This window comes from Gracilinanus agilis, chromosome 1, assembly GCF_016433145.1.
Source record: "Gracilinanus agilis isolate LMUSP501 chromosome 1, AgileGrace, whole genome shotgun sequence".
In the NCBI taxonomy this organism is placed as follows: domain Eukaryota; kingdom Metazoa; phylum Chordata; class Mammalia; order Didelphimorphia; family Didelphidae; genus Gracilinanus; species Gracilinanus agilis.
Window position 1 is genome coordinate 16207326 of NC_058130.1, and position 9837 is coordinate 16217162.

The following is a 9837-nucleotide window of genomic DNA, read 5'->3' on the forward strand; positions in this document are numbered from 1 at the left end:
AGTCGTCCTTTTGAAACCAAGCCCTTTTTCAAAGCCATTGGCAGAGATCACAGCAGCCGACTTCTGATGCCTAATTATCACTTAGGCAGACTGGAGTTATTGCGGGATAATTTGGAGGGAGAGTCATAAAGGACTCAAGCAGAGTTTTCTTTCAAATGCAATTTCTTTTAGATCCCTGTGTTGTTGTTGATGTTGTCTTAAGCCAGCATAGATTTGGAGACCATGTGGTTTTGAAAATTGAATGCAATTATTTCTGTTAATTTAAAGTTGCCCCTATGTAATTAATATTCTAGATTCTATGCCACCCTTGGACCAATGATGTGCTCAGACCCCTTGCAAGTCACGAATGTGTAAATGGAATTCGGAAAATTCCATGATATGAATATTATCAAAGACACAGTTAATATATGAAGCTAAACTAACCTCATTCCATTATTAATCATATGAGAGAGGCTTTGACCTAGCTCAGTAGTATCCCCAGAGATCCAGGACTCCACATAGACCGATTCTTTTTGCCAACTATGGGCCCATCCAGCAAGTTCCAACTCCTCGAAAAGAGATCAGAGAAGGCAACTGAACTGCCTTCGGTTGAATTGAGTCTTATTCTTAAATCTCCTATTAAGTTAATGTTGTAAGTATGAAGTTAAATAAAAAGCAAGAGACTGGCAGTTAGCATGTTCTTCTGGCTACGTACCAAGAGGAATTAGGTGTCCCTTCCTATACTTAGATATAGCCTTGGGGGTGGGGAAGAAGATACAAAATGAAAATCAGATATCATAAAATCATTCTTTTTGTAAAGGCTTTACAAATTCAAGCCTTACCATTAATTTACCTGCTTGGTACATCTTTACTTTATTTGCTTAAGGAACACTTGGGAAACTCCTGTCTTCCATATGGAGTCCTCAGAAAAGTTATTCTAGATTAAAAGATACTCTATGGTTTAATATCCAATCAAAACTTTATCTCATGAGCCCTCACCAGTATGTTAACTTTTACTAGTCAACCAGAGGACACAATTAGCTCACGGTAAAGTTATTTAATGAACTAACACAGTAAGAAAAAAAAAAGAATATAATATATCCCCCTACGTACATGTGATGTGACAACTTGGATCTCTGATGCTATAAAGCCACTGATATCTTCTGCTAATGTCATTTGACTTGGATTCTCCCACCTGAGTATCCCATAGCTCTTGCTCCCCACCAGGCATAAAAAGACTTGTGCATGCTTGCCTTTCTCCTCTGCTGCCTAATGAACTTCAGATAAAAACTCCATCTTTCCCTATAGATAGAGTCATTTGTTCTATTAGATTAGAACCCAGACAGAAAGCTTCACGTATTTTTTTCAGAAGTGCCTTAATCCCCCAGTCAGCATTTCTACATATTTTCAGTAAAACCCAGCAGAAATTTATTGACAAGAAATTCCTTTTAAAATAACTGCAGACATTATAAAATACTTGGGAGTGTACATGCCAAGACAAACCAAAGGACTATGTGAACACAATTACAAACCACTTTTCAAACAAAGTCAGATCTAAACAATTGGAGGAATATTCCTTACACATGGGTGGGCCAAGCCAGTATAATGAAAACAAAAATTCCACCTAAGTAAAATTATTTATTTAAAGCCATAAAAATCAAAATATCAAAGAATTATTTTATGGAGGTAGAAAAATAATTACAAAGTTCTTCTGGAAGAACAAAAAGTCCAGACTATAAATGAAATGATCTAGTAATCAAAGAAAAAATTATGAAGGAAGATGGCCTTGAAGTATCTGATTACACTCTATATAACAAAATGGTAATCCTCAAAACAATCTGGTGCTAACTAAGAAATGTAGAAGTGAATAAGTGGAATGAATTCAGTAAGCTATTTACTATCATTTACTTATTTATTTTATTTATTTACTATTATAAATTAACATAGTCATCTAGTGTTTGATAACTCCAATGATTCAAGCTTTGGAGTCAAGAATTTACCTTTAGATAAAAATTGCTAGGAAAAATGGAAAGCAGTTTGGAATAAACTAGATCTAGACAAACCACTTACATTGTATACCAAGATATGGTCAAAGTGGGTCCATGATTTAGACATAAAGAGAGATATCACAAGAAAATCAGGGGAGCATGGAAATCAGATCTATAGATAAGAGAAGAATTTATGACCAAACAAGAGATAGAGAGGGTCATGGAAAATACAATGGGATAATTTTGATTAGGTGAAATTAAAAAGCTTTTACATATATAAAATCAATGTAGCCAGAATTATAAGGAAAGCAGATCTCTCTGATAATGGCTTTATTCCTCAAATACATAGTCAAATTTATAAAAACAAATCATTTCCCAATTGATAAATGGCCAAAGAATATGAAAAGGCAATTTCAGAAGAAGAAATTAAAGCTATCAAAAGTTACATAAAAAAAGAGAATTAGAGAAATGTAGATTTAAATAATTCCGAAGTAGTACCTCACATTCATCAGATTGGATAACATGACAGAAAAAGAAAATGACAAATGTTGGAGGGGATATGGAAAAGTAGGGGCACTAATACAGTGCTAGTAGAGTTGTGAACTGGTCCAGTCATCCCTAGAGACAATTTGGAACCACACGCAAAGGGCTAGTTCCCTTTGGTCTGGCAATTGCACTACTAGGACTATATTCCCAAAGAGATGAAAGAAAAGGGGAAAGGATATATCTGTACAAAAATATTTATAGCAGCTCTTTTTGTAGTGACAAAGAATTGGAAAATGAGAAGATGCCCGTCAATTGGGGAATGGCTGAACAAGTTGTCATAAATGATTGTGAATAAGAAATAATGAAGGGGATGGTTTCAGAAAGCAGGCAAACCAGCAGGAGGCTTTAAGGGTAACTGAATCAGTGGCTTCCAGAGCTCTCAATCCTTAAATTTACAGAGTTTAAGGGGGCCAGATAACTGGTCAGAAGGAGATTACGAGGGCTTTGCTGGCACTGGAGCAAGAGTTTGTTGCATTGCCCACATGAAGTTTCAGGTCATAGTTCCAGGGTGAGGAGGAGCACTAGCATGAGTGAGGACTGAGGATAAAGTACCAGGACAGAAAAGAGTGCTCATTGTCACCCATAAGACTAGAGCATAAGCCAGGACATATAGCAATGACCATACTTCTCCTTAGAACATACCACCTTGAAAGAACTAAAAATGTACAGATGCCCAGAAATAACTCTGAAAATAGGAGCACTAAGAAATTGAAATTTGGAATGATGCCCCTTTCACCTCAGAAGCAGAGCCCAAAGAAAAATGTTGGGAAAATGAGTAAACAACAAAAAAAGTAACCAGTTGCTAAAATGTTACTATAATGACAGAGCTCAAAACACAAAGAATGAAATAACAATGTTAAAACCACTGCTAATGTTAAAACAATGTTAAAGCCTCAGAGAAAAATGTCAGTTGGTCTCTGTTCCATAAAGAATTCCTAGAAGAGTTCAAACAGGTTTTTAAAAAGTAAATAGGAGAGGGGGCAGCTGGGTAGCTCAGTGGAGTGAGAGTCAGGCCTAGAGACAGGAGGTCCTAGGTTCAAACCTGGCCTCAGCCACTTCCCAGCTGTGTGACCCTGGGCAAGTCACTTGACCCCCATTGCCCACCCTTACCAATCTTCCACCTATGAGACAATACACCGAAGTACAAGGGTTTAAAAAAAAAAAAGAAACCAAAAAAAAAAAAAAGTAAATAGGAGAAACAGAGGGAAAATTGGGAAAAGAAATAAGAATGATATAAGAAAATAATGAAGAAAGAGTCAGCAGATTAGGAGCTTAGGAAGTACAAAAAAATACTGAGGAAAACAACATCTCAAAAAACAAGATAGACCAAATGGCAGAAAAGGCACAAAAATCTACTAAAGAAACTTCTTACTATGTAGAATTTGCCAAATAGAAATAAGGTGTACAAAAATTCAGGGAGGAGAATTTTTTTTAAACTAGAACTGGACAAATGTAAAAGTAGATACAGCGGCTCACTGAACAAAATAATTCCTTAAAAATAAAAATTTGGCACGTGGACACTAATGACTCTATTGGCTTACCTGAAAGTCATGATAAAAAAAAGCCTAGCCATTACCTTTAAGGAAATTATCAAGAGGCAAGTAAGGAGCTCAATGGATGGAGAGCCAAATCTAGAGATGAGAGATCCTGAGTTCAAATCCGAAATTTCTAACCTGTGTGACCCTGGGCAAGTCAATTAATCCCCATTACATAGCCCTTGCCACTCTCCTGCCTTGGAACTAATACACAGGATTGATTCTAAAATAGAAGATAAGAGTTTTCAAAAGAAGAAATTTTCAAGGAAAACTGCCCTGATACACTAAAACCATAGGAAAAAATAGAAATTGAAAGATTATATCAATCACCTCTGAGAAGAGATCTCAAAATGAAACCTCTCAGGAATATTGTAACCAAATCCAGAGTTCCCAGGCAAGGAGAAAATGCTTCAAGCAGATAGAAATAGACAATTCAAATATCATGGAGCCACATAGTTTCTATGTCAAAGGATTGGAGGACTTGGGATAAGATTCTCTGGAGGGCAAAGGAGCAATGTTTACAACCAAGAATCATCTATCCAGCAAAACTGAGAATAATCCTTCAAGGGGAAAAATAGGTTTTTAATGAAATAAAGGACTTTTAAGCCTTCCTGATGAAAATATCATTGCTGAATAGAAAATGTGACTCTCAAATACAAGATTAAAGAGAAGAATAAAAAGATAAACAGAAAAGAGAATTCATAAGGGATTCAGTAAGGTTAAACCATTTATATTATTACAAAGGAAGATACTTGCAATTCCTAAGAATTTTATCATTATTAGGGCAGATAGAAGAATTATACATAGATAGAGGACACAGATGTTGTTTACTACAGTGAAATTTCACACCAAAAAATAAAAATAAAAACCTAAGGGGTGAAAAACAGGAATGCACTTGGAGATGGTGAAGGAAGAGGTAGAATCAAGTAAACTACCTTACACAAAAACGGGGGGAAAGAGCTTATTCAGTAGAGAGGTGTGGGAAAGGAAATGCTTAGATCTTCTACACAGTGGAACTGGCTTAAATTGGGAATAACATATATATCCAGTTGGATATATAAATCTATCTTACCCTAGGAGGAGAGTGGGGAAGAAAAAAAAGCAGAGCTGATATAAGAGAAGACAGACTGTAGGAGGTGATGATCAGAAGCAAAACACTTCTGGGAAGGGATAGAGTGAAAGGAGACAAAGAAGAGGAAATAGGGGACGAGTAGGCAGGAGGGAAATACATAATTAATAATCATAATTATGAATGTAAATGAAATTAACTCATTCATAAAAAGGAAGCAGATAGCAAAGTAGACTATATGATTTGGACAATAAGGGTAATATCATATTACCCTTATTAGGGTATTACCCCAAATTAGGGGAGCATGGAATAGCTCACCCGTGAATTCCACAGATAAGTGAAGAATTTATGGCTAAACAAGAAATAAAAAAGATTACAGCATGCAAAATGGATGAATTACTTAGCTATTCTGATCCACACAAGGATCCAAGACAATTCTAAAGAACCCATAATGAAAAATGCTCTTCATGTCCAGAAAGAGAACTGATGAACTCTGAGTGCAGATTATGCCTTTTATTTTACTTTCTTTTTTCCTGCTTTTTAAAAATTTTTATTCTGCAACATGGCTAAAATGGAAAAAAGTTTTACATGATTTCATATGCATGTTGATATATTGCTTGCAGTCTCTATGGGTGTGGTGGCAGAAGAAAAGGAAAGAATTTGGGACTCAAAATGTGTTAATTTAATGGTAAAAAGAAAGAAAGAAAAAAGAAGGAAAGGAAAAAAGAAAATAACTTTAATTTAATTTAAAAAGAAAAGAATGAATAACTATACCTTTGCAAGGAGGCTACCCCTTAGATGTCATATATTCAAATATGGTACAAAATATCAGGTACAAAATATTCCTTCTCCATCCTAGAAAATGGCAGAGGCTTGAATAGCTCAATTATATAGGAAGAGAACTGTGAAACAATGGAAGTGTCTAGTTCATAGTTGTTTTTAGTCATTCTTCTGCATAAGAGTCCCAAAAGGGGTATGGAACATAAAGAAGTATAAGTTGGAATAATAAATCAATCATTAAATTGCCAGTTCACCTGTACTCTTCTTTTTAAATTAAATTTTTTCAGTCAACCAAAATTTATCTTATATCCCTTCTACCTCTGTTCCCCACAAATCTCCAATTGAGAATTTAAAGGAAAAATCCCTATTGCAAACATGTAATAGTTTGATAAGCAAAATAATTCCCATATTCTCCATGTCTAAAAAAAATCTCAATCTGCTCTGAGTCCTTCACTTCTCTATCTAGAATCAGGGTAGCTTGTTTTTCATAAATCCTCTGGAATCATGATTAATCATTGCACTGATCAGATTTACCAAGTCTTTCAAAGTTGTTTATCTTTATAATATTAATTTTATTGAATAAATTGTTCTCCCAGTTCAGCTCATTTCATTCTGCATCAGTTCACAGAGGTCTTCCAAGTTTTTCTGAAATCAATCCTTTCATAATTTCTTATAGCTCAATAACATCCTATGATATTCACATACCATCATTTGTTCAGCCATTAATGATTATGGCAAGGATGATGATGATGATAGGAGTGTCCCCCTGAGACTTAAACAAACACTAGAATTCAAGAAAGGCAAGAAAAGATATTGAAAAATAAAGAAAGCCTTCAGGTACAAAATATCTCTTCTCCACCCTAGAAAATGGTACAGGCTTGAGTAGTTCAATCATATAGGAAGAGAGCTGTGAAACAATGGAAGTGTCTAGTTCATACAGTTGTTTCTAGTCACTCATCTGCATAAGATTCCCAAAAGGGGTCTGGAAAATAACACTACCTAAATTAGAACTGATCTCCCTAAGGCAGCGTGGACTCCCTTGGCCCAGGACGCATTATAGAAGACATTTTCTACCTCCTATTTGGAGGCAACAAAACTTAGAACTGAGAGTCTGAAGGGGTCAGAGACGAGAGGCTCTTGCCAATCCTAGGTTAAGGTTTATTGACCTAGTTTGAAGATCATTAGAAGTGTAGCTAGGAAGAATTTAACACACCAGCTGAAAAGAGGCAATACCACCCAGTCAAGCCAGTGGCGAAAAGTAGGAAAAGATTGGTTCTAGTAAGAAAGTCCGTGCAGCGGCCAAGTAATCTGTTTGATTCAGTGTAGAGAAGCTGCCTATCCAGGAGAGACGCGATGCCACACAAAGAGAGGCAGAGAGACTTCTCTATCATGGATGCCACAGATTGTAACAAACTTCTCCACAACTCTCCAGAGAAAGAAGAGAGTTCAAGCCCGTGAAGTTCTGGATTTGTGAATTGCTTTTGTTCCCTGGCAGCCAGATGACATCAGAGTGGACAGAGTGGACCCTGTGTTTGGAGTTACGAAGACCTGAGTTCAAATTTTTTTCTTTTCCATTTTTTTATTATATACTTAATAACCACCACACCACCAAAAAACATGTAAATAAACTAATGAATAAAAATATTATGTGCAAACCCACAAACTCCATGTTGTTTACAATTAGTTTAAAATGTATAAATTATACAATGTTTACTAATGTAATGATCCTCTACTTTTCAGTTTCCTTTGGATTTGTTTTACTTTGATATTTTTTTCTATTGATTTTGTGACTACTATTTTTAATTACTCATTTAAGTACTCATACTAAGTATGATTCTTATTTTATTTTCTTCTCTTTTTCATCTCTTCATATTGTTCCATTATTTTTTATAATTCCAATATTTGTCATTTCTAATAACATAATATAATCCAGTATATATAAATATCACAGTTTAAAATGTAAAACCCAGTGGAATTGTGCTTTGGCTACGGGAAGGGAGTGGAAGGAGGAGAGGGAAAGAACATGAACCTTATAACCATGGAAAAATATTCTAAATTAATTAATTAAATGAAATGTTCCAAAGAATTAAAAAAAAATAACAAATATCACAGTCTATTCAACCATTTCTCTCATTCATTGCATCTGTGTTATCTCCAGGTATTTTGTCATTACAAACAAAGCTTCCATGAATATTTTCATATCTACACAGCTTTTTACTCTTTCAATAATTCCTTTGCCAAATGTTAGGAGTGAGATTCCTAGGAAAATGAGCATGAAACAACTTTACAACTCTTAATGTATATTTCCATCTTGTTTTCTTTAAAAAACAGTTCACAGCTGCTCTTGAGTTCAAATCTAGCCACATATACTTCCTTGTTATGTGACCCTTGATAAGTCACTTAAAAAAAATCTCTGCCTGCCTCAGTTTCCTCAACTGTAAGAAAGGGAAAATAGCAGCACCCACCTCCCCAGGTTGTTGTAAGAATCAAATGGATCAATATTCGTAAAATGTTAGCATAGTGGCTGACACATCATAGGTGTTCTATATAAATACTTGTTCCCGTCCCTTCCCAACCTTAAATATGTACTCCTATAGTACTTTCCATTTATATATATTTCTCCCTCTCCATTCACCCTTCCCCCACCAAACTGTATGTATTTGCATAGACCCCAAGTTTGGGGAAAATTCCTTTATATCCATTTGCTATGCCATTTGAGCTAAGGAGTTGAGTTAACTGGCTGCCCTTTTGGTGGATGCACATTGGTTGGGGCTTGTGAATTAGTATGAGGATAGACATTCTCAGTTACTCCTGAGGCCCTCAAAGTAGTAGCAGGGACCCATCAGGACTTAATTTGACCGTATTGGTATGGATTGATGGAGATGTGGGTAGAGGAAGAGGAGGAGGAGAGGGTGGAGGGGGAGCGATGATCATGGTGGGGGTGGCAATAGTAGTCATGGTAAGAAGAAGAGGGGAAGAGTAGTGCTGGTGGAGATGGAAGTCGTGGTGGTGGTGGTAGGTAGTGGTAGTGGTAGTACCAATAGTGATGGCGGTGGTAGTAGTGGTAGTAATAACAGTAGTAATGCCTCCTCAAGAACCATGACTTCCCGATGACATGTGGACAAATAATGGCCCAGCCAAAAGACTTCTTCCTTCCTATCCAATTGTGTCGGTGTCTCGCTTCTGGAGGATTTGAGAATATGAGATCATGGATCCCAGAGAACCTATTTTTCTAATATGAGAAAACTCTGTATTTGCCAAAAATCTCTGCTGTGAGCTGAGGCCTTTCCACGCTAATCCAAAAGAAACCAATTCCACCCTGTCCATCCCCCAAAGTCCTCTTCGTGCCTGTTCAGAGGAGGCCCCAGGAATCTCTCATGCCATAGATCATGGCGCTGCCCTCCTCCTGGAGGTCTCCTAGGTGGGAGCATCGGTGCATTCGACTCCAGCCCAAGCCTCTTCTGCTCCCCTCCATGAGTGGCTGCGTGTCTGTGTGTGGGTAATGGATGGCTTTTAATATGAGATGTTTACACTTTCAATCTGGGATGTACTCCATGCCTGCTAGAGTCCCCCACGACTCCTCGAGCCGAGCAGAAGCCAAACCTCAGCCGGGCTTCTGCGGCGCCATGCCGAAATGCAGCAATAAAAAACAGACTAGCTAATCAACTGGGTGCCGTTCTAAGCAAATACACATCCATAATTTGTAACCGTACTGCCATTACAAAGCCCCTCCTGGGGTGTCGCGCCAACCATGGAACAGAGGTTTTTATGGAGGAGTTTGGTGACGGATCTCTCTACCTGGGCCAAAGAAGAACACATTTTTGCCTCCTGTTTTCAATACAATTCAGCTCAACAACATTGTTTTGGAACCAGTTGAATAACTGAACCCAGCAAGTAGTCATGAATGGCTCATTTCAATTTAATTCAATGTTCCCTTTTC